This window comes from Lynx canadensis, chromosome C1 (genome assembly GCF_007474595.2).
Source record: "Lynx canadensis isolate LIC74 chromosome C1, mLynCan4.pri.v2, whole genome shotgun sequence".
Taxonomy (NCBI): domain Eukaryota; kingdom Metazoa; phylum Chordata; class Mammalia; order Carnivora; family Felidae; genus Lynx; species Lynx canadensis.
Genome location: NC_044310.1, coordinates 118,459,264 through 118,484,785, shown reverse-complemented (window position 1 = coordinate 118,484,785; position 25,522 = coordinate 118,459,264). Strand labels below are relative to the sequence as shown.

The following is a 25,522-nucleotide window of genomic DNA, read 5'->3' as shown; positions in this document are numbered from 1 at the left end:
TTTTTCAGCAGCTGCTTGCCTCGCTAATGGTCTGGGAAACCAACCGGGCCTCCACCCCTGCGTAAGTACCCGGGCCTCCCCCACCCCTGCCCTTTTTGGGCAGGAAGCCCGGCGCTGCCCAGCGGCCAGCCTCACCACGCTGCCGTCAACCCCCATTTGTCCTCTGCCAAGGACTTGGTCCTCTGCCATGGGGCCTGGAATCGTATTTTACCCATAATTGTACCTGGTCCCTGCATGATAAGCCTGGAGAAGTGAAAAGTTGTGTCTTATTTCAGCTGGAGAGCCAGTCACATTCTGAGGTAAACGCTGCTTGGGAAGAAATGCCAGGGCTCCAAGGTTGATGGGAAAAGGAAACTGGCTTTCTGGCCCTGGAGACTTTCCACTGTCACAAGTGCCATCAGGATGCCCGGCTCCTGCCAGCTTTCGCTATTCCTTCTGCCAGCACCACAGCGGCCCCCGTGGGGGTTCACCGCGCTGTGCCTGGCCAGGCCCCAGGCCAGAGACCGGGGTGGAGTATGTGGGTCTCTGAGCCCATTGGCCTGTGACCCCTCAAAAAGAGATCACCCTTGCTTTTTAGGCCGCCATCATTATGGGGTAAGTACCTGCCAACATCTACAGAAAGTTTACCTGGCCATACCCACCATCTTTTATTTCAGAGCGTTTCCCAGAAAACTGCCCACAAGGGCTCCCAAGGGAGGCCCCGCCTATGGCCACATGAGATGCCTATACCCCAACGTGTGCAGGCTTGATTCCATCCACGGAAACCACCGATGCCCCCACTTGAGGGGGAACACGATCCCTGATGGCCCAAAGCTCAACCAGGCCGTCTCTGGGCAAAATGTCTTCCACAGCTCGGAGTTAACCCAAGTCCCACACCCTGGGCTCACACAGTCCTCTATCTGACCCTGCCACTCCACTCATCATGCCCGTGCCAACGTGGGTTCCCTGGAAGGGAAGGGTGGACCAGGAGGGGGGGGAGGGGGGGTAGTTGTAGCTCAATCAGCGGGAGGTTTCAGGCCAGTGCTCTCCAGGCCCAGAGGGAACTTCCTTGCCCAGTTCTGAGGCCCCTCATCACCCACCCCAGGGGCATGACAGGCTAATAGAACATCCATTCTCCACAGCAAGAAAACCACCCAGGGTGTGGTCTAGGCCTGGACATGGCTGACTTAAGAAAAGAGGAACAAATACCCTGGAAGCCGACACAAACTTCAAGTACCGGCCTTCAAGGTGCGCTGGCGGTCTTGTGTGCAGACCCTTACAGAGCACCTGCCAAGCGCCGAGCAGGAAATGGAGGGGTGGCCCGGGACTAGCATGCTAAGTGGGCCTGGGGCCCACGAACACACACAGCAGGGCCTTTAACTACCAGGGGGCACAGCAATGGAGATGGCAGCGGTGAGGAGAGAGCACGGAGTCAGAATCGAGCAGCCCTGGACTGAATTCTGGTTCCGTCACCTCCAGCTGGGCCAGGGGGAAATCCACCACGTTATCCAAACCTCGCTGTCCTTTCCTACAGAATGAGGACACTGGCCCAAACCAGACCATCTGTGCCTGGCATCTTCCAGTCTGGTATCCCCTCAGCACCCCTGGTGCCTTTCCTGCACAGTGGGGCCTAGGCATGTGGGGAAGAGGGGGGGTGCAGTTCATAGTTGCTGGTCTCCTGTCTAAGCCTGTTGAAAAGAGGGACCGTGCAGAGCAGAGGGAAGGTGGTGGGCCTCTCCCTGTGAAGTCCTGGGAGGCCTTAGGCAAAGTCAAAAGCGACAGGAGCACCCCATCCCCCACCAGCCGCCATCCCAGGGGCACCCAGCCTAAGGCCAGCTGTATTTGCATACTATTTGCATAAATTTGCATAAAGACCGTAATTGGGTGTCTTCTAGCCAATTATTCACTCCGGCATCTCTGCACTCCAGGAAAGGGTCCTAGCAGAGATGTGGCCCTGTGGGGCTTTGTGTCAAAAGGGCACCGAGAGCCCCAGCCCCATTCCACCCCTACCTCCCCAGCCCCTGCGCAAAACATCTCCCTTGGGCCCGCACCTCCCCTCCCCCATCACCTGCCACCCCTGAATCCTTTGGGGGCTACTGTCTACTGTCCAGTTTCCTGGGGAAGGCAGGCTTACACCTCCACACCTCCCCTCTCTTCAGCAGCCCTAATTTAACCAGATGAGTATCTTCGATGTGGAGGACATGTTTGAGATGTCTGACACAGGGGTGGTCAACCTGATCCCACCTGTAGATGGGTAGGCGGGACCCTGGGTTGTGGGGCCTGGAGTCCCTGCCTTGACCAAGGTCCACACCCCCCCACACACAAAAACAGAGCCCTCAGGCTCCTCAGGGCATTTGCAACCCCCTTCATTTTACACCTGGGGGAACGGAGGCCCAAGGAGGGGAAAGGTCTTGGCCAAGGTCACAGTGGATGCAGCAGAGCTGGCACCAGAACCCGGAGGACCTGACACCCTCATGGACTCAGCAGAGGTCAAGAACCTGCCCAGAGGCTGCAGGCCTCACAAAGCAACGTCCAGAATCAGAGCAGCCAGATGGGCCTGGCGCAGAAATGGGGAGACAGGGGTCCTACCCTCCCTTCCACCCTGGGGAATGAGGGTTTCTGGAACTTCAGGGAAGACCGTGACCCTGAATGGGAGCGTGGAAGGGAGACTGGGCCTTGCAGCCACCCAGTCAGGCCCTCCAGCCAGGGCTGGGCCAAGGGACAGGGTGAACCCAGGGTCCTACCACTCTCTTTCCACGCCCTCCCCTCTGCTTCTAGATAAGGGGTATGTGGGGCCTGCAGTCTGCAGTCCCACCCGTGGCCCAGTCCCAGGGGATGGGTTGTGGAGGGGGACCAGGAGCCAAGGGAATCTAGGTGAAGGGAGGAATGGAATTAACATGAGTTCCAGGCTTCATTTTACCACCTGTACTTAGTTTACTGTCCTAGCTTCATCATCCCCATTCACAGACATGTTCCGCTGGCAGGAGTGGGAGGCCCAGCAAGGGGAGATTCAGCGGTCAGCTCCAAGGTGGAGCGTGGCCAAGGCTCCCGACTCCCAGACTAGGGTGCCAGGGCACCCTCTGACCTCTGGGAAGGAGATGGGGGTGGGGGGTGCTGGGCATACACTGCCTGCGGGTTCCTGACCATGAGGTCAGGGTGCTAGGGGAAACAAAGGCAAGAAAAATGCTGTTTAAATTCAATCCCTTACAGCTTATAGCCCACTGATAGATCCCGGACACCTGCCCCACGCAGGTGAGATCCCTCCAGGAGTTTGTGGCTGCCTTAATACCTTGGTGTTTACGTGTCATTAAAAACGAAAAGCAACCTTATCTTCACAATAGCTAAATCTTCAGGGTCCTCGAAGACTCTGCTTTCCAGCCCACGGAAATTCTTTAGAAACTAACTTTATCTCTCTCCTCCCTCCCTCCACAAACTTAAAAGTATACGGTCCAACCCCAGGGCAGCTCTTTCCGCCCACAGGTCCTGGGACCGTGCTTGAATAAGGCCATCTTTTTGCACCAAAAAACGTCTTAAGAATTTTCTGAGCTGTTTGCTCACGAACCCCACTTCAAATTTCATCGTTTTGGTGCCCTTGCATGGGGTTTCAAGGCTTTTCATCAGGACTCTGAGCCTCCGTGCAAACCTGGTGAGTAATTACTCTTCCTTTACTTTCCAGGGGCTTTTTGGGGAGTGTGGTCTTACTGGAACACTTTCCTTTCGAGTGCTCAGGCTGCCCTTCTCTGGCCCGGAGCTCCTAGATCTATGGGGAGGAGAAAGCCTGTCTTTTGGCCAGAAGTTAGTACCCTGGTCGGAATGGTAATAAGACCCAGAAACTTGAGGCCCTCTCTTTATTCCTATTCTTATACAGAGTTGTTCCTTTTCTTTTTGGGGCACGGGACAGCCATGTAAGTCACCAGGACGGCTACCAATCTTGAAGACGCCCATGTGAGGTGGTCTAATGTGATCCCCTCCACATCTCTGGTCTAGCCGCTTCTGGCCACAAGACCTCCACGGGGAGCCGGGCTAAAACCAGTACCCAGTTGAATTAAACTCAACCAGGACTGGGGCGCCTGGGTGGCGCAGTCGGTTAAGCGTCCGACTTCAGCCAGGTCATGATCTCGAGGTCCGTGAGTTCGAGCCCCGCGTCGGGCTCTGGGCTGAGGGCTCAGAGCCTGAAGCCTGTTTCAGATTCTGTGTCTCCCTCTCTCTGACCCTCCCCCATTCATGCTCTGTCTCTCTCTGTCCCAAAAATAAATAAACGTTGAAAAAAAAAATTAAAAAAAAAAAAAAAAAACTCAACCAGGACTGTTTCCTAGGGAAGTTGGCTGTAAAAGACTACATGTGTTAGAATGTTGCTTAGACCATGATGGATTCTTTTTTTTTTTAATTTTTTTAACTATTCTTTTCTATTTTTTTAAATTTACATCCAAATTAGCATATAGTGCAACAATGATTTCAGGAGTAGATTCCTTAGTGCCCCTTACCCATTTAGCCCATCCCCCCTCCCACAACCCCTCCTGTAACCCTCAGTTTGTTCTCCATATTTATGAGTCTCTTCTGTTTTGTCCCCCTCCCTGTTTTTATATTATTTTTGTTTCCCTTCCCTTATGTTCATCTGTTTTGTCTCTTAAAGTCCTCATGTGAGTGAAGTCATATGATTTTTGTCTTTCTCTGACTAATTTCATTCAGCATAATACCCTCCAGTTCTATCCACGTCGTTGCAAATGGCAAGATTTCATTCTTTTTGATTGCCGAGTAATACTCCATTGTATATATATATATACCATATCTTCTTTTCCATTCATCCATCGATGGACATTTGGGCTCTTTCCATACTTTGGCTATTGTTGATAGTGCTGCTATAAACATGGGGGTGCATGTGCCCATTCAAAACAGCACACCTGTATCCCGTGGATAAATGCCTAGTAGTGCCATCGCTGGGTCGTAGGTTAGTTCTGCTTTTAGTTTTTTGAGGAACCTCCATACTGTTTTCCAAAGTGGATGCACAACCTTGCATTCCCATTTTTTAATTTTTTTTTAATGTTTATTTATTTTTGAAGGAGAGAAAGCATGAGTGGGGAAGGGACAGAGAGAGAGAGACAGAATCCGAAGCAGGCTCCAGGCTCCAAGCTATCAGCACAGAGCCCGATGCGGGGCTTGAACTCACAAGCTGTGAGATCATGACCTGAGCCTGCCAAAGTCAGACGCTTAACCGACTGAGCCACCCAGGCACCCGACCGTGATGGATTTCTATCTTTACTGTTTTTCATTAGTGTCCCCTGCTGACTACTGCCATTACAAAATGGGATAATTTCCCCCCTTGTAAAATTTTTGTAGTGTTTTCCATGGGTTAATAAAGGCACTGCATAGACTTCAAGGCAAGGCAAGGTGAAGTTTTTCAGTCCATATGCCAGCATCCATTTTACAGTCCATAATGCAATGGGAAGTGGGGAGGGGGGGAACGCTAGCATCCCTCCTCCAAGGACCCTTTATAGCTGGCCGGTGATCATAGTGATTTTGCTTGAGGTGGGTGGCATAGTGATTTCCAGAGGTGGGTCACTTTGACAGCAGGAACCTCTGACATATCCTGTGTTGGAATGCCACCTGTGAGTCGGGTGGGGGGGGGGATTTTTGGTAATGGACCTTCTCTACTTTTCTAGGAACACAGGATCTTCTTGGGATGACTTTGAGTCCACTGGACTAAATTCAGATTGCAAGATCTAAGAAAGAAAAAACTGACCTTCTTTTGTAATACTTCCTGGCCTCAATATTCCGTAGGAGATGAGGAAAAATGGTGCACATCAGCTCCTTCTCCTCCCCGCCTCGCTGTCAAGGAGCTAAGAGCACCCCCTTCAGATCTCCCCACCGGTGCCCCAGGTAAAAAATTGACAAAGATGAACAAATTGCTTGACTTGTAAGTGGACACCAGTAGAACATATTTGGTATTTAAGTTGGTAATTGGTCATTTAAGGTTAGGGCACCTGGGTGGCTCAGTTGGTTGAGAGTCTGGCTATTCAGCTCAGGTCGTGATCTCAGGGTCATGGGCTAGAGCCCCTCATCAGGTTCTGAGCTGAGCATGGAACCTACTTAAGATTCTTTGTCTCCCTCTCTCTCTCTGTCCCTCTCCCCTGCTTGCACACTCTCTGTCTTAAAAAAAATAATAATAAAGTAATTTAAGTTTGTTGGTTTAATTGAGATAGACATGTCTTTAGAGTTATCAGCATTAGCTATGAAACTTTTTCTACCTACGTTTACTGAAGATCAAATAAGCTTGTATTGTATTGTCTTTTGCAATTTGTTCACAAAAAAAAGATGGCAAAAAGATGATGGTTACTTTGATCTGTCTCAAAGTTTTCTTTCTTTTTTTTTAAGTTTATTTATTTTGAGAGAGAGTGAGGTAAGGGCAGAGAGAGGAGAGAGAGAATCCCAAGCATGCTCCACACTGTCAGTGCAGAGCCTGATACGGGGCTTGAACTCACAAATCCTGATGTCATGACCTGAGCTAAAATCAAGAGTTGGATGCTTAACTGACTGAGCCAGCCAGGTGTCCCATGTCTGTCTCAAAGTTGTCATGGATAATTAAGATAGTTTTCAAAGTCTTTGGTAACCTGAAACTTTAAAGTTTTATTTGGATGATAAATTGGAATTAAATTCACTGGACATCTAGATCTTTTCCAAATAGGATAAAATGCTAAAGCATTGATTACTGAATGTAGGCTTGTGTTTTTGATTTATTGCAGAGGAACTAAAAATACTTCATTCTGTTGGAAAACATGCTTTGTGCTTAATTCATAAATTTGCAATCTCAAAAACTCCGGTATAACAGTTTACAATTGGTTACTGCTTAGTTTTCGCTGGAGACTAAAGATTTCTAAGAGTTAAAATTCTGCAAAATGTAGTTAAGACTGCTGAAAATAAGGGAAGCCACTCTATAGGTAGAAAAGTAGATATGTAAAAATGATATAAGAAAAATACATTTTTGTTAAAGGTAAAAGAAAGTAAATTTGTCCTAAATGACACTGGTCGTTGAGAAAGAAATGGCTTGGGACAAAACCTGAATGCAAAGGAAAATTGTAGAAGATTTGTGAAGGGGAATCTTTGGGAAGAAATCATTATGTATGATCAGGACAGACTAAGGTTGAAATAAATGGATTTTAAAAGTATACTGGTCAAAGATTGAAATTCTCCTTTTCTCTCCGTTCAAAGCAAAGTTTTCTTAAAGTGTTGGTTTGCACTTGATAAGAAAATGTAAACAAAGTTTGTTTTCTCTTTTCTTTGTCTGCCTGGAAAGCCAAAGCTTGTGTTGTGTCTTTATCAAGGCTTTGATAACTTAGTTAAAACCTCTCAATTTTAAAGGAGCTAAGTTTCGCTAACAACTACCTAACCCTACCTATTTGCCTTTAAAATCTTATTGCCACCTTGGTTAAGTAAATAATTAAGTTTTATAATGATCTGTAATCTAATCTAGGCATGTGCCTTCTGAGGTTTTTAACAAGCTTCCCAGGATTTAAGTTGTAAAGGAAGTCTTTTTGACCAATTAGGCTTTATTGGATACGTTAAGTTATCTAGAAAGCATTGTCAAATAAATAATGGTAAGCCTCAGGTTGTGTTGCCTGGGTAAATGCTATACCTGTTCGAATATATTTATGTATATTTCCTGAAGTTTCAATATGCTTTGATAATAAAGTCACCACTTGATATTCTGTTTTAAATTTTTTTTTTCTAATGTTTATTTATTTTTGGGAGAGAGAAAGAGAGAGAGAGAAAAGGGGAGGGGCAGAGAGAGAGACACAGAATCTGAAGCAGGCTCCAGGCTCTGAGCAGTCAGCACAAAGCCCGATGCTCGAACTCACGAACTGTGAGATCACGACCTGAGCCAAAGTTGGGCATTTAACCAACTGAGCCACCTAGGTGCCCCAGTCACCACTTGATGTTCTGATTATTGAAGTGTTCTGTGTCACAGAAGTAACTGAATTGCTTTGTCAATTGAGTAATAGTCTTTTGTTATTTACAAAATAAGTTTCACCTTCAAGGAGATTCATAAAAAGGATTTTTTTTTAACAAACACAGGTTTTTGATATCTTTAAAATCATAAAACTGAAACAGGCGGAAGTTTCCAGAACTAACAGAAAAGGCTACATTCAAACCAAACAAGAATCAGAAATGTGGGACTAAATAAACTGGAAAAGATGATTATAATTTTGTGACTCTTGTTTGAAACATTGCTGGTTTTCTAACATTTGCTCTTCCAGATTAAGGAAATTTCCCCTTAAAATACATATGACTTACAGAAATGTTATAAAATATTCCCTTGTGAACAATTTGAAGCATTTAACGATTTTCTCTGCCTACACCCTCTGAAATTCAAACCGTCTCAGCAAATATTTTTCCTTTCATGGCAGTGATCATCATTTACATAAGTTCAATGAGAACCTGTTCTCCTTGTAACAGGACACCGTTGGAAACATTGGTTACTCTGCCAAGGCTTTGACTGGAATGTCATATTTGAGAGTCACGCATAGAGTCAGATATGACCAGACAGCTTTAAGGAACTAAGGTTGGCTTTCTGAAACGTGGAGCCATAAAGCCCCTTGGAACTATTGGCCGGATACCTTGCTTACAGAGTTTCCAGCAGCCTCCCCAGGTGATTAAAGAAGGTCACTTCCTGGCAGGTGCAGGAACCTCAGGATGCCTTGGAGACCTCGTGAAGAAGAATTCACCCAAATCTACAAGTATTGCAGGCATGCCTAATGGCGAGCACTTGGCTTGGCCTCTGGCCTAGAGAGCCTACTACAAATTCAATCGAATTTCCTTATAAAAAGTTCCAGCAAAGCAAATTGTAAAAGATTATATAACCAATCGCTATTCTTGCTGAGCTGATGTAAATAATTAGGCCAAGTTCTCTAAAACTGGACCTGTTTTACAAACCAATTAGTCTTGGTTTGGCAATCTCTGAAAATAAGGGTAATCCTGGAGGGAAAACAAATTATGTTTCAATAACACATCTTTGCGGATGTTAAATTCTAGTCCTGATTGTCTTTAAATGTTTGTTCCTTGCCTAAACTAGACAACTTGGGGTAAACCTCAGAGAAATTGTCGCAAAACTCATATATAGACAACCTTTGTGACTGTTGCTCTCTGGACCATCCAGAAGGATCACCACAGACATTTGAATTACAAACCAGAAAAACCCATCTGATTCCCGCTACCTGTTCCCACTCTATCTGAGGATGCTTCAAGCCTGACATCTAGAAATCTCACTGGCAGCACTTGAGACCCAGACACTCAGTTTATAATTTGCTCTAACCATTAACCTACATGCTTTTGTTTCCATAAAAGTGCCTCTTATTAATTACCTGAAAAAAACAACAACACAATAGTGACTATATGATGGTTAACACCACCTACTACATAATCAAGGTCCTTCAATGACTCTCAAAATAACTTATTATTGAACACTAACTCAAAAGCATTAAACAGTTCTACAAAATGAAATGCCATTAGATGTTTTAACTGCTTCACAAGGTGGAACCTGTGCTCTCATAAAAACAAAATGCTGTATATACATTCCAGATGGCCACGAAAATATTTCTGAGTTTCTAACTGACCAATGCTCACATTGGCACTTTAAATTTTTTTTTTTAACGTTTATTTATTTTTGAGACAGAGAGAGACAGAGCATGAACGGGGGAGGGTCAGAGAGAGGGAGACACAGAATCTGAAACAGGCTTCAGGCTCTGAGCTGTCAGCACAGAGCCCGACGCGGGGCTCGAACCCACGGACCATGAGATCATGACCTGAGCCGAAGTCGGACGCTTAACCGACCGAGCCACCCAGGCGCCCCTCACATTGGCACTTTAAAAAGATCCCTCTCTTTCTGTTAATAATTGGTGAAACTCCTGGACTAAAGAAAGATTTTTGTCAACTATCAAAGCACTCTTCCCAAACAAGAATCCAGGGCCATATTCTACCAAACTTTTAAAGAAAAATTAATACCTATTCTTTTGAAGCTTTTCCAAAAATAGAAATAGAAGGAAAACTTCCAAACTCATTTTACGAGACCAGCAGTATCTTGATTCCAAAACCAGAAAAAGATGCCAAAAGGAGAACCATAGACCAATTTCCCTGGTGAAAATGGGTGCAAAAATTCTCAAGATACTAGCCAACCAAATCCAACAATACATGAAAATAATTATTCACCGCAATCAAGTGGGACTTATTCCGGGGCGGCAGGGCTGGCTCAATATCCACACATCAATCGACATGATGCATCACATAAATAAAAGAAAGGATAAGAACCACATGATCCTCTCAGTAGATGCAGAAAAGACATTTGACAAAATACAGCATCCTTTCTCGATAAAAACCCTCAAGAAAGTAGGGATGGATGGAACATAAGCAAGATCATAAAGGCCAGATACAAAAGACCTACCGCTAATATCATCCTCAATGGGGAAGAACTGAGAGCTTTCCCCCTAAGGTCAGGCATACGACAGGGATGTCCACTCTCACCACTGTTGTTCAACACGGTGTTGGAAGTCTTAGCATCAGCAATCAGACAACACAAAGAAATAAAAGGCATCCAAATTGGCAAGGAAGAAGTCAAACTTTCACTCTTCACAGATGACATGATACTCTAAGTGGAAAACCCAAAAGACTCCACCCAAAAACTGGTAGAACTGATACATGAATTCAGCAAAGTCGCAGGACATAGAATTAATGTACAGAAATCAGTTGCATTTCTATACACCAAATATGAAGCAGCAGAAAGAGAAATCAAGGAATCGGTCCCATTTACAATTGCACCAAAACCATAAAATACCTAGGAATAAACCTAACCAAAGAGGTAAAAGATCTGTACTCTGAAAACTGTAGAAAGCTTATGAATGAAATTGAAGAAGACACAAAGAAATGAAAAAGACCTTCCACGCTCATGAATTGGAAGCACAAATATTGTTAAAATTTGATACTACCCAAAGCAATCTACATATTTGATGCAATCCTATCATGGAGCTAGAACAAACAATCCTAAAATTTGTATGGAACCAGAAAAGACCCAGGATAGCCAATGTAATGTTGAAAAAGAAAGGCAAAGCGGGAGGCATCACAATCCCAGACTTTAGCCTCTACTACAAAGTTGTAATCATCAAGACAGTATGGTACTGGTGCAAAAGCAGACACGTAAACCAATGGAATAGAATAGAGAACCCAGAATTGGGCCCACAAATGTATGGCCAACTAATCTTTGACAAAGCAGGAAAGAGTATCCAATGGAAAAAAGATAGTCTCTTTAGCAAATGGTGCTGGGAGAACTGGACAGCAACATGCAGAAGAATAAAACTGAACCACTTTCTTACACCATACACAAAAATAAACTCACAATGGATGAAACACCTAAATGTGAGACAGGAAACCATCAAAATCCTAAAGGAGAAAACAGGCAACAACCTCTTTGACCTCAGCCACAGCAACTTCTTACTAGACGTGTCTCCAGAAGCAAGGGAAATAAAAGCAAAAATGAACTATTGGGACTTCATCAAGATGAAAATCTTCTGCACAGCAAAGGAAAAAAATCAACAAGGCTGAAAAGCAGCCAACGGGATGGGAGGAGATATTTGCAAATGACATATCAGATAAAGGGTTAGTATCCAAAACCTATAAAGAACTTATCAAACTCAACACCTAAAAAACAAATAATCCAGTGAAGAAATGGGCAAAAGACATGAATAGACACTTTTCCAAAAAAGACATCCAGATAGCTAACAGACACATGAGAAGATACTCAACATCACTCATCATCAGGGAAATACAAGTCAAAACCACAGTGAGATACCACCTCACACCTGTCAGAATGGCTAAAATTAATAACTTAGGAAACAACAGATGTTGGCAAGGATGTGGAGAAAGGGGAAAACACTTTTGCACTGTTGGTGGGAATGCAACCTGGTACTCCCACTCTGGAAAACATTATGGAGGTTCACCAAAAAATTAAAAATATGGGCACCTGGGTAGCTCAGTTGGTTGAGTGACTTTGGCTCAGGTCATGATCTTGCGGTTCATGAGTTCGAGCCCCACACCAGGCTCCGTGTTGACAGCTCAGAGCCTGAAGCCTGCTGTGGATTCTGTCTCCCTCTCTCTCTGCCCCTCCCCCACTCATGCACGCACTCTCTTTCTCTCTCTCTCAAAAATAAATAAACGTTACAAAAATTTTTTTAAAAAATTAAAAATAGAGTTGTTCTACAACTCAGCAATTGCACTACTTAGGTAATTATCCAAAGGATACAAAAATGCTGATTCAAAGGGCACATGCAGGGGCACCTGGGTGGCTCAGTTGGTTGGGCGTCCAACTCCGGCTCAGGTCATGAACTCATGGTCCGTGGGTTCGAGCCCCACGTCGGGCTCTGTGCTGACAGCTCAGAGCCTGGAGCCTGCTTCAGATTCTGTGTCTCCCTCTCTCCCTCTGACCCTCCCCTGTTCATGCTCTGTCTCTCTCTGTCTCAAAAATAAATAAACATTAAAAAAAAAAAAAAAAACAAAGGGGCACATGCATCCCAATGTTTATAGCTGCACCATTGACAATAGCCAAATTATGGAAAGAGCCCAAATGTCCATCAACAGATGAATGAATAAAGAAAATGTGGTATATATATATATATATATATACATACATAGTATGTGTATATATATAGTATGTGTATACTATGTATATATGTATATATGTATATATGTGTATATATATATGTGTATATATATACACACATACTATGTATACATGTATATATATGTGTATATATATATATACACATACTATGTATATATATGTGTGTATATATATATATATATACACACACACACACATAGTATGGAGTATTACTCAGTGATCACAAAGAATGAAATCTTGCCATTTGCAACAATGTGGAACTACAATGTATTATGCTAAGCGAAGTAAGTCAGAGAGATAAATATCATATCTCATTCATGTGAAATTTAAGAAGCAAAACAGATGAACAAGGGAAGGAAAAATAAGATAAAAACAGAGAGGGAGGCAAACCATAAGAGACTCTTAAATCCAGAAAACACACGGAGAGTTGTTGGAGGGGTGTTGGGTGGGGGGATGGGCATTATGGAAGACACTAGTTATGATGGGCACTGGGGTTGATATGTAAGTGATGAATCACTCAATTCTATTATACTCTATGTTAACTAACTTGGATTTCAATAAAGTTTTTTTTTCAACGTTTTTTATTTATTTTTGGGACAGAGAGAGACAGAGCATGAATGGGGGAGGGGCAGAGAGAGAGGGAGACACAGAATCAGAAACAGGCTCCAGGCTCTGAGCCATCAGCCCAGAGCCCGACGCGGGGCTCGAACCCACAGACCGCGAGATCGTGACCTGGCTGAAGTCGGACGCTTAACCGACTGCGCCACCCAGGCGGCCCTTCAATAAAAATTTTTAAGAGAGGATTCTTATTTGGGCTTCTTTTTGTTATTTTAATCATGTTTTGCTGTTTTCTTCCATGTCTCTCCACCTGGTGCCAAGACTCCTTCACTGCAAGGCAAGAAGTTCTACTCAAGAAAACTCCCATATGCTATCAACTCTAGATACAGCTGCCTTAGCCTTTCCTAACTCCTAGTAAATTCTCAACTGACCAACCTCGACCGGTAGGTAGGGACATCTCTATGCCCCTGTTCAGCAGACAAAGCCACAGAAGGTGAGACGTTCCACCTTCAAAAACCTTTAAAGATTTAAGGGTCAAAGTTGTTGGGGGGGGTGGAGGGGGGGTGGCAGGGAATGATGAGGGAAACAAAGGCAAGAAAAATGTAGTTTAAATAAATCCCTTACGGCCTGCAGCCCACTGATAGATCCCAGACACCTGCAGCTCGTGACATCCCTCCAGGAATCTGTGGCTGCTTTAATGCCTTAAAGTTTACATGTCATTAAAAACTAAAAGCAACCTTATCTTGACAATAGCTTAATCTTCACGGTCCTCAAAGACCCTGCTTTCAGCATACAGAAAGTCTTCAGAAACTAATTTTATCTCTCTCCCCACCTCCACAAACTTAAAAGTACACAATCAGTCAGTCCTCACAACCCCAGGGCAGCTCTTTCTGCCCCCTGGGTCCTGTCCTCCCCTGCTTTGAATAAAATCATCTTTTTGCCCCCCAAAACGTCTCAAGAACTCTTTCTTAGCCCTTTGCTCACAGACCCCATTTCAAATTTCCTCAAGAGGAGAAAGAGTTCCCTGAGCGCTTTTCACAGGACACAGGACAAGGAAGGAGACTTTACTAAGGCAGAAGTGGGGGGCCTGACAGGAAGCACGTTTCTCACGGAACTGCCTTTTTCAGTGTCTGTCTTCCTCTCCCCGAACACCCTTTCTTCTCCTCTCAGGTTGGGTGACTGTTTTAACAAGCCCTCCTAAGTGCCAGGCATTTATCTGGTAATTTCTCAATTCTCACACCACGTGAGGGGGTATATTCTCCCAGATTACAGCTGAGGGGATCAAGGTTCAGTGGGGAGACCACTCTTGAACCCAAGTCAGTGTGTTTTCTTCCCCTACAGATGCTTCCAGAGACCAAGCCCGGCCCCCCTCCTCCTCCCAGGAGACCCCGGGCCTGGCTGACTGTGGCTCCTGGCCCTTGGCACAAACAGCAGTTCTGGGGCCATTATCCCCCTTATCTTTTCCTGCAGGGCCCTTGCCTTTTGCATGCTGTCAAAGACCAGCAAACGTCTGAAGGTGGTTCTGATGACACATTTGCACACGGGTGGGTCAGTGAAACCGGCACTGGCACCCCGCCAGCCAGAAGCAGCCTTCACAGACCCGCTTGAGGCTATGCGCATCCCCAGTGGACAGACTCATGGAGCTGCCACCCCTGTGGAGCCTGGGGACAGCTTGATGGAATGTCACCTAGGCAGGGCAGGCAGGCACCGTGAGGGGTGTCTGGGAGAGAGCCCCACTCCGTGGCTCACCTCCCCTCTGGTCACACTGTATGGACTGCCCCTGCTCTGCCCTTGCACCACGCCGGGCCCAGTCCTTGGCACTAACGGGGGTCACCGAAGACGTGCTGGCCATGGCCCACAGGAGCCTTCCACTTAGCGGGGCAAAGGTAGTGGAGAGACGCGGGAGTCAGGGAGACCTGGTTCGGATCCCAGCTCTGCCGCTTCTTCTGGGCATGAGGTCACTTTCCTCATCTGAAAAATGGGGCTGATCCCATTCAGGGATGCGGGGGCCAGGGAGGCTTACATGGAGTGATTTCAACCTGCCACAGCGCTGGCTTCAAGGTGGGACCTCAGCACATGTCACTTCCCTTCCCTTCCCTTTCCTTGAGAGCCAAGACCCAGGCACCAGAACTGAGCAGGTTCAAACACATCCCCAGGTGGGGGAAGGGCTTATCTCAGCCACTGACCACAGTGTGTTTGTAGATGAGCCCAAGGTCAGTGACCCCGCCTCTGCCCTGCAGAGCTGCTGCCACACTCCAGTCCTTGAACAGCCTCACCTGACTCTCTCCCCCGCCCACACACCCCCTCCCCGCCCCACCCCTCGAAGTGAGCGAGCTGAGTGCAGATACCCCACCTGGGGACCCAGCAGCAGAGGGAGCAACACATGGAGAGATGGCTACTGAGGCCTCTGCTGAACGGCGTCCCCCCGCCCCAGCCTGCAAGGAGGCCCCTGGCACGAAGGACAGTACCTTGCACTCCCAATCAGGTGAGACGTGTGCATGGGCACAGAGGTAGCAGGAAGGGGCATGGTGTGAGCCCCCTGTCATGATTTCCCCGGCTGTGACCCCTAGCTGGGTGGGTTTTCTTTCCTCCGTAACACCCAGCTGACGTTCGAAGGCACGTCCTTCTCCCTACTCCTCTGTTCTCTCCTCAAAATTCTAGTAGAGGACGTGCCACGACCCTGCTCTTGCCATGAAAGGGTGATGGCCGTCAAGGGGGAGAGAGGACTGGCCACTAAGGCACACGGATGTTTCCTATTCCTTTCGCCTGCACAATTGGCTTTTTCCAAAAGCAACTTAGGATAGCTTCGAGCAAAAAAGTTTAACGACGCGGCTGATCGTCAACTTGACACAAAAAATCATGGTCTAGGGGAAAATACGTGAATATGCGTCTGAGTATCCTGGTCCCCACGGTAAAAGGAGAAGATCAGTTACTGGAAAGGAGTAAGCATACTCATCTTCCATTTCTCCTCTTGGAGTTTTGTATAAGAGGCATTGTTGTGAAGGACAGAGTCAGTTACTCCATATTTATACAAATTCACAAGGAGATTGAGTCAGCCTATTTGATGACTCATAAGAGACTCTGAGAAAGCAAAGGATACGGTGTTAAAGTGCCGCTCAGTAAGGGTGAGAGTGTTGTCTGCTCACGGTTTCTGATCCTCGGCCTTGGCCCTGGTGTTCAAGGAGTTGCTGGTTTCATTTGTCCCAGTCCTTCTCAAACTTGAACATACACATAAGCTCCGGCAGACCGGGTTGAAATGTACTTCTGATTCAGGACTTCTGGGGTGGGCCTGAGACTCGGCAATTCTAACCCCCCACCCCCACCCCTACCCCCAGGCCATCACATGCACCACATGTGGAGCAAGGACTAACTAAAACCCCGACTTCTCCAGTTGTGTGCCTTTGCAACCCCCCGCCCACAACTGAAAGGCAGTGTAATGCTACTATAGATGGATGCTTCTGGGCCCACCGAATGCTCCTACATTCTCACTGACCACCGGTGGTCTAGTCACAAGCCAAGACGCTTCATCTTACACAGAGTTAAGTACCTACTAAGTGCTAGTGACTCCCTGAGAGGAATGGTTTCTCCTGCCCACCCCACCCCCAGTCGTTATCCCCCTCCCCTTTTATTAGCACTTGCCTTTAATTTTTTTTTTTTTCAACGTTTATTTATTTTTGGGACAGAGAGAGAGCATGAACGGGGGAGGGGCAGAGAGAGAGGGAGACACAGAATCGGAAACAGGCTCCAGGCTCTGAGCCATCAGCCCAGAGCCTGACGCGGGGCTCGAACTCATGGACCGCGAGATCGTGACCTGGCTGAAGTTGGACGCTTAACCGACTGCGCCACCCAGGCGCCCCAACACTTGCCTTTAGAACCTTCTCCACACTCTCGTGCTGGCCAGTGTTAAATCTCCTGTGGATATACAGCTCATTTCACTGAGCTCAGAGGGCTTTTCCTCTTGGGAGAGCCCATGTTTCAACATGGACTCTGGAAGAGTCTGGAAGAGACTGGAAGAAGGCCAGTCTCGGGGCTCCTGGGTGGCTCAGTCCAACTCTTGATTTCGGCTCAGGTCATGGTCTCACAGTTCGTGAGATCAAGCCCCCGAATCCGGCTCTGTACTGACAAAGCGGAGCCTGCTTGGGATTCCCTCTTGCCCCCTGCCCCTCCCCCACTCTCCCTTTCTCTCTCTCAAAACAAATAAATAAACTGAAGAAGAAGAAGGAAGGCAGTCTTACACCAGAGTACCAAGTTCTGGGGTGCAGGGGTGGGGGTCCCAGTGCCCTGTAAGCCGCGCCTTACAATGTCACACGATATTGGTTCAAAATAAGGTGCCAAGTGGAAACAGTCTGTAAACTTAAATCCGAATTGCAGCCTCATTCCCTCCGTCACGTCGGGGAGCAGCTCTCTGTGCCCGGAGGCTGGGAGGACAGCACTGGTGAGGAGCGCCCTCCCTGGGTCTGTAGCCCCGGCCCAACAGGACTAGGTCCAGGTGGCCTGGCCCGCAGGCGTCAGAGCACATTGGGCACATAGCTTCTCGTGGCATCTCCTCATAGTCAATTAGGGTGTTTATTTTGTGAAATGGATGGGCTCTGTCCTAGCCTACAGATGCCGGATCGATCCAAGAAGCTGAGAGTGCACAACGTTCTTCTCTCTGGCTCAATGAACTTAGATTCTCTTCCTGGATACTGTTGTCTTCCTAGCCCAAGGGCTAGCCTTGTCTTCAGAAAAAAGGGCTACCTCTGGAGGCCGACACCAGGGGCTCTGTAAAGACAATATTTAGCAGCTCTAGGCCCAGACTTCCAACAGTGCATATACCAGGTCTGTCCCAGAACCATGCTAGCTCTGGGGAAGGCAAAGGAGGTGCTCGGGAGCCATGGGGGAAGCTTCCCAGGGATGCTGAAGGAGGTGAAGAAGGGTGAGAATGGGGGTACCTTCACTCAGCAACCCTGCGCCAGGCACTGTTCGAGGTACTGGAAATGCAGAAGTGAATGAGGCAGATGCAACTCTGGGGGGGGGGGGGGGGCTCGCATTTCTGTGGGAGGGGACAGTTAATGAACAACAAATAGGAAAAGTGTGTTTGACAGCATGTTAGGGAAGAAACACTTTGCATCCGACTTCGGATCAGGCCATGATCTCACATTTTGTGGGTCTGGGCCCCACATCAGGCTTTCCGCTGTCGGCACAGAGCTGGCTTCAGATCCTCTGTCCTCCTCTCTCTCCGCCCCTCCCCCACTCACATGCGTGCTCTGGGGCTCGCACGGGCTCTATCTCTCTCTCTCTCTCAAAAATAAACATAGGGGTGCCTGGGTGGCTCAGTCGGTTAAGCGGCCGACTTCGGCTCAGGTCATGATCTCTCGGTCTGTGGGTTTGAGCCCCGTGTCAGGCTCTGTGCTGACAGCTCAGAGCCTGGAGCCTGTTTCAGATTCTGTGTCTCCCTCTCTCTGACCTTCCCTTGTTCATGCTCTGTCTCTCCCTGTCTCAAAAATAAATAAAACGTTAAAAAAAATTAAAAAAATAAACATAAAAAAAAAGAAAGAAATAGGGCAAGGTACATGGATGAGGGGACGATGGGGTAGATCTCACTGAGATAATACTTCAGCTAGGAACTGAGAGAGGGAGAGAGGGCCATAGGGACGACCAGGGTCCAGGCAGAGGGAACGGCAAGGACTGTGGCCTGCCTGAGGACCCTGCCAAATCTATCTGAGGAAAAGAGAGGAGGCCATCCTGGCAGCATGGGGGTGAGTGGGAGGCGGGGAGCGGAGAAGTAACAGGATCTGCCCAACATCTTGAAAGGATGGCTCTGACTGCTCTGCCCTTGGCCTGACCAGACACGAGGCCGACGCAGAGGAGGTGCTCAGCCAATGCCAACATACCGTCCTCTCCCCTAGATCAGGACAGAGCTCATCTGCTTCCAAAAGTTTGCCTCCCCACCCCCAAACATTCAGGAAACATTTCTTGAACCCTCATCCACACCGGACCCCGTGCCAGATAAGCTTCCACTCAATGTGCTCCCAATCCAGGGGGAGACGGACAAGCAAAGCGCCAAAGGCCGACAGGGTGGGTGATGTCTGTCCACTTAAGGGCATTCAATTACCTACGCCCCGACCCTTTCAGGCCCCTGGGTGTTCTCCCGAGGAAGCGCATGCTTAGGACATTCCTCCCTCTGTAGCCCTCTGCCAGGCCAGCCTTCACCTCTCCAGCTCATGGGGAGCCCCACAAACAGCCCCACCAGGTGTCCTTGGAAGGATGCTGGGCAGATCCAAGGGTCCTTCCAAGAATGGCAGAAGACCTCTGAGTGCTTCCATTTCTCAAGCACGGTCTCCTCGTGCCGTCCACTGGCATTGCAGGAAAGATGATCAGAGATGGCCATCTGCCAGATACTTAAAGAACACCTAGTGCGTGGGGGTCACCAAAGGGGGCTAGGAACTGGTTCCTATCTTCCCAAAGTTTATAACCCACTGCAGCAGCAACCCACCATCCAAGGGCAGGGACCAGGCATGGGGCACCTGGTTCCCTGGCACATGGAACACTGTGTGGTATGGCAGGATTCCCTGAGTGTTGAACGGAAAAGGGACCTTTGAGAACTGCTGCAGGAGCTCAGTGGGTGTTGCCTTGGGGTAGGGCGGGGCAAAAGGAGGTGCGAGAGGATCTGGGCCTTGGGGCCTCGCAGGGAGAGCTGGGGACGCAGGGTATTCTAGGCTGGAGGAAACTATGGAGGCGGGGCAGGCTCTGGCTCTCTGGGGCGGATCTCAGGGGGGGTGGGGGTGGGGGTGGGGAGAAGAGGCCCTTCATAGCAGCCTTCCCACCAGGAGGAGGTCACGATTCTGCCTCTTCACCCCTCTATTGTGCTCTTTGGGGTCCATTTGCAGGGCTCAGCCCCTTGTGTCTGACCTCGGGGCTCAGATAACACCTCCCCAGGGCTTATCTCCCCGCCCAGCTTGGCTCCCTGGAGTAATCAGAAGCTCCTTATCAGGAGCTGAAGGAATATGTCCCCCAGGCATATTCTAGACCGAGTCCCAAGGTCTGGAAACCCCCAAGTCAGCCTCCCAGATGACGGACCCTAATGCCAACAGTACCCCACCTAACCAGAGCACCCTCACCTGTAAAGGGAGGGGAATAAACCAGCAGCACCTGCTGTGAGTCGCAGGTGAGAAAGGGCTTCAGATGGGAGCACCTCTAGAAAGATACCCCTAAGGTATTCTCGCCTTACAGCCACCCACATGGGGGAAGGGAGGCCAGTAGACAGTGTTGGGGGCCACCTTTCTCAGGGGCAGGGGATTGTCTGGGGGCCCAGCAAGTCAAGACAGGAAGGCAATCTCCATTGTCCCCAGCAGCTCCTCCCAAGGGCCCTCCACAAGCTCCCAGGCCTTGAAACCTGAGGACTAGGGGCAAGGACCAAAAGTCTGCCCAATGAGTGGACAGGGACAGAGAAATGCCAGGACCATTGTGCCTGGATGCTGCCTGCCTTGCTGAGAAGGGGCCTCTACTGCCTGCTTCCACTGCAAAAATGACGGAAGCAGGATCCAACCTGACACTTTGGTCTCTTACCATCTGTGCAAACCCGACCTACCACTCACCCCCGGTTATAAAATGGTAATGGATTTGAGGTGTCCCTCCGATTAAGGAAGCGGGACACAGAAGTCACTCTGGTCTCCGCGCCCTCATTGTCCTGGTTAAGTGGTGGCTCGGGAGTTTTGCACACTTGAGCCCCGGCAGGGAGGAGGGGAAGTAGATCAGGAAGGGGGCGGGCTGGCTCTGAACTTCGGGCCCGGGGGCGGAGGGTCGTAGGGTGCCGCCGCCCGGCTGCAGGGCCAGAGCACCCTGCAGCTCCCCGATTGCGCTGCTGGGGGCGGCGGCGGAGGCTGATTAGCAGGGGCGGGCTGGCGGGCCGCCACCTCCCCCGCAGGTCCGGCCCCGGGGGCGGGCGGGGCGCCGGGAGGGGAGGAGCCTCTGGGCCGAGCCACCGCCTCCAACGCGGACCTTCAGCCGCCGCCGCTGCTCCGAGCGGCGCGCCGGATTGGTGAGTGACCCCCTCCGCCGCGTTTCGCGGGGCTGTGGGCTGCGCCCTGCCTGGGACCCCCCACCCCGCCCCGGCGGCTGCCCCCGCTGCACCCCTGCGCCACCGCCGCTCCAAAGCCGGGCGCCGCCACGCGTCTGCGGGCGACCGGGGCCGCTGGGACCGAGCCACGTGCGCCCGGCGACAGAGAACCCGGATCCCCGGTCCTCCACTGCGCGCCTGCCTTCCCTGGGGACGCCAGCAGCGTGCGCGGTGCCGGGAGACAGGGCCCGGGGACGCCCTGCCCGGGGCGGGACTAGGGAGAACGCGCGTCCGGACCCGGGTTGCAGCCTTGCGGACCGGCCAAATGCTCGGGTCCTCGGTCCCCGAGGCTCCGGCCGGCGGGTCTCAGGGAAGGGCGGGGAGCGGTGGGCGGGACCTTCCCCGCCAGGCCTCCCAGCCGCTTGTCGGCCCCAGAGGAGCAGGCCGACCGGGGCGGGGCGCCCGACCTTGGACTGGAAGGGGCCAGGCTGACCAGTGCCTGCCTCTGGCCACGAGCTCTTGCCTGGGAAACTCAACTCTCCTGCCTATTTCCCCGAAATGTGGGGGCAGGCTGCCCACAGGGGTGTGGTTGGAACTTTGGGCGCTCTGGGTAGATGAAAGGTACACTGAGCTAATGTCTTTGGGGCCCAAGAGGCGGAAACCACGGAGAAAATGTAGGCAGGTCCTGCAGAAGCCGTGGCAGAGGGCACCGAAAGGCCTCCCAGGTGTCCAGGGCCGCCTCTGAAACAGACTCTGGGAAGTGGGGTTCTGGAAATAGCCCCAGGGAAGTATTTCTGTCTATCAGAGTGCAGTGATGATATAATTAATAGCGGACATTTATTGTGCATTTATCTGTGCCAGGCAGCTTGCTATGCATGCACTGTCCCAGTTAATCCTCGGGCCAGGAAGGCACGACTGTCATCTTGTTACAGATGGAGAAACTGAGCCCCAGAAAGCATGGCTATTTGGCAAAGATACGCAGGTAGCAAGTTGCAGAAATAGGGATTTGTACACAGATTTATCGGACTTAGAAGCCCAGAGCCTGCCAGTGAGACCGACCGGCCATGTTCTCAGAGGTGGAAGCCCAAAAAATGCAGTGATGGGGTCCAGGATATCCACAAGGCCAAAAGGGTCTCACAGGGGTGTGCCCCCTCAGCCACCTGCATGGTTTGTTAAAAATACAGATGCCTAGATCCCATCCACCTGGACTGAATCAGAGGCTGCATGACCCTGCACCCAGCCAGAAGCACCTGGAGGACTGAGACCGTCTTACCCATCTCTGTGCCTGTCTCTATCCCCGGTGGCCTGGGGGAATGGGGAGAGGGGTGATGGGGCAGCTGGGAGCATGTGCTTGATCATTGTCTGATGGAGAAATGGACTTAGGGGGGCATCAGTGAGGTATAGAAACTTTCCTGAAGGAGGCTTTGAATGACGGGCAGGTGGCCTTAGCCAGGCAATCTGGGAGGAAGGCCTGGAGTGACCTCAGAGCCAGCCCAGAGCTCATTCCAGGCCACCTGTTTACTAGGAGGTTGGACAGCCAGTCCCAAGCCTGCTGAGCTCCCCAGGACCTGTGGTCACCCTGGGATCACAGATGTGCCCTCTTCAGTTCATTTCCCTTCCTTGCCCCCTGGCCCTTCCCTCCTTGTGCTTATCAGAGTATTGGGCAGGGCTCCAGGTAATTAAACAGTGAGAGTTAAGGACTATAGTCCAAAGCTGCGCACCTGAGCCCTGGAAGGGGGGGTCAGGCAGCTTCAGCTGCCTCACGGTAAGTGAGAGCCCTTGGCTTTGCAGTCAGATGGAACCGAGTCTGAATCTCAGCTCTTCACCATGTGACCTTGGCCAAGTCCTCAGCTCTCCACACTTGCTTCTTCATCTACCTTGCCAAGGGACGCTGCACTTGATATCTCTATAAGACAGTGACAGTAATACCTGCCTGAGGGATTAGTTGTGTGAAGTGATGAGTTTTAGGAGTGCAAAAAATATCAGATCCTTCCCTCTTCCCCCAGGATTTGAGTGTTAATCAGCTGGAGACCTTCTAGGCTCATTGCTCTTCTAGTCCGAGCCCCCTCAGTTCCCTAGAAAAGGTAGCTAAAGCCCATAGAGTGGCCTCCACATCCTCTTCTATGTTTCAGAGATGGCCGCAGGGCTCAGGCCTCGAGGCTCCCTGCTTAGTGTCCTGGCCAGTGTCTTCCAGACTGGAAGGAAAAGTCTGTGCCTCCTGCTTCGTTCTCTGACCGGCCTGCAAAAGAACATTTCAGTGGCTGGGGTGATTTTCAGGCAGGTTGGGATGGAGCCGGGGAGCCGGGTCTGCAGGGATGTCTGGGCTCTCTGCGGCTGGGTCTACCCCTCCCTGCCCTCCCCACTGGTGTGGTGGCCACGTCTCCCTTGCCTGGGCGGTCCAAGCTTCATAAGATGAGCACTCCGTGAAATTGCTTTCTAGCATCTGGACTGAGGATGAGCCTCTTGTTTTAAAACCAGGAAGCTTGCCTTTCAAAGCAGTCATTAAAACCTAAAGCCAAGCTGGCTCCTTTCCTCCCTGCCGGGGGGGTTGGAGGGGGGGGGTGTGCTTCTTTTCCCACTCATATCCTGTCCTTGCCAACCCAGTTCCAAATCCAGGAGGCTGTGGAGGTTCCAGAACTTGGAGAGGGGAACCAAGGCGTGGGGAAACCACTCTAGGTGGTTTCCAAACATTGGACTACAGAACTCTCATTTCCTCCTGCTGCCCTCTGCATCTGGGCCCGCCAGCTTTCTGACCTGTCCAGACATCTACAGACCAGCCCTTCACATCCTTGGCATGCCATGGGCACTGCTTGGATTACACCTGAAATGACAGTCATCATCACTGAACATTCAGTTCCCCACCTGTCAGGCCCCAAGCGTGACATATCCATAAGCACATTTGAACCTTAGAGTCTCTTAAGGAGATAGATGTAACTTTCCCAAGTTAAACACGAGACTCCAATCCGTTCTTTCTATCCCAAACTTGAGAGACTACTAACTATATCTGCTTGTCCAAATTCTGCCTCATCATTTATTCACTCAACAAAGGGTACTGAGCACCGTCTTGGTGCCAGGTCCTCAAGACTGAGTCCCACTTCTGGTGGGATGAGTGTCCATGGTCATTTCTAACCCAGCAAAACCCCACACTCTCCACTTCTTTGTGTTTTAAGTTTTTATTTATTTTGAGAGAGAGAGAGAGAGAGAGAGCATGAGCAGGGTAGGGGGAGAGGGAGAGGGGGGAGAGAGAATCCCAAGCAGGCTCTGCACTGTCAGCGCAGAGCCCAGTGTGGGGCTCGAACTCACAAACTGAGATCATGACCTGAGCCGAAATCAAGAGACATATGCTTAACCAACCGAGCCACCCAGGCGCCCCCCTCCCCCCATATTTCCAATTAGAAGTGAGGGGGCTCAGCATCATTGAGTCCCAGGTCCCACAGCTAATGAGAGCCAGGATCCAAAACCAGAGACGGCAGAGGGCGGGCGGGCGCAGCCACTGCTAACTTATGCAGGATCAAAAAGGCCTGTATTGTCACTTCAACCCCCTGGGCAGAACCCCCCAGGTTCCCCCTGGGGTGTGGAACCCTATCACCGGAGAATTACCTGCTGCTCGGCTCTTCCCAATCAGTCCGTGCTTGTAAATCACCACAGTCACCTGGCAGAATGTGCAACAGGTGGGCACTAATTGTCCTGCAATCAGGCACCAACTTCTTCCTACCTCACCCTTCCGCTTAATGAGAGCCAGGTGGGATGGAAGCACACGTTCCTAAGCTTTCTAGAGCTATCAGATTAGGATAGCTCGGATGTTTAAACTGAAAAACAGAGCCCCAAGAGTATAATAAAATCAATCACGGGTAAACGTGAAGGAATTTGGGGGCTGGCAAACGGGCCATCTCAGTTCCCAGGGAAGACAGCGGTGTCCCAAAGCCGGCGTGCTGGGGTCTGTGGTGGCTGACCCTTCCTGGTGCTGTCACCCCCGATGCTTGTGGTGTGGCCATCAGGCCCGTGGGGAAGGCAGGCTTGTGATTTTACTGGTGGGCTTGGGAGGTGACAGTATGCCCTGCGGTCCGGGTGAGGTTCTCTCTGAAGGTGAATCATGCAGGCACACAGCGGGAAGGTGTTGGCTGGGACACGGGCCCTATAGGTGGAGTCTGCGCAAAGATGGGGTGGCCTGCGGCGTCAGGAGGGTGGGCCGTTTGGAATCCGAGGGGCCTGTGCGGGGACTGGGTGACCAGCCAGGCCTGTACGTGGGATACAGTGGGCAGGGTGGGGGAGTCGATCACCACTGC

The 25,522-nt window shown here is 49.8% G+C and overlaps 1 protein-coding gene across 1 annotated transcript in view; it reads left to right on the top strand.

Moving 5' to 3' along the window:
• Positions 1 to 21,157: 21,157 nt before the first annotated feature.
• The window catches only part of STEAP3 (STEAP3 metalloreductase), a 44,727-nt gene continuing 40,362 nt past the window's right edge, over positions 21,158 to 25,522 (top strand). Inside the window, exon 1 of the mRNA XM_030326139.1 lies at positions 21,158 to 21,218. The gene's annotated coding sequence lies outside the window, so the exon portion shown is untranslated. The remainder of the gene's footprint in view (positions 21,219 to 25,522) is intronic.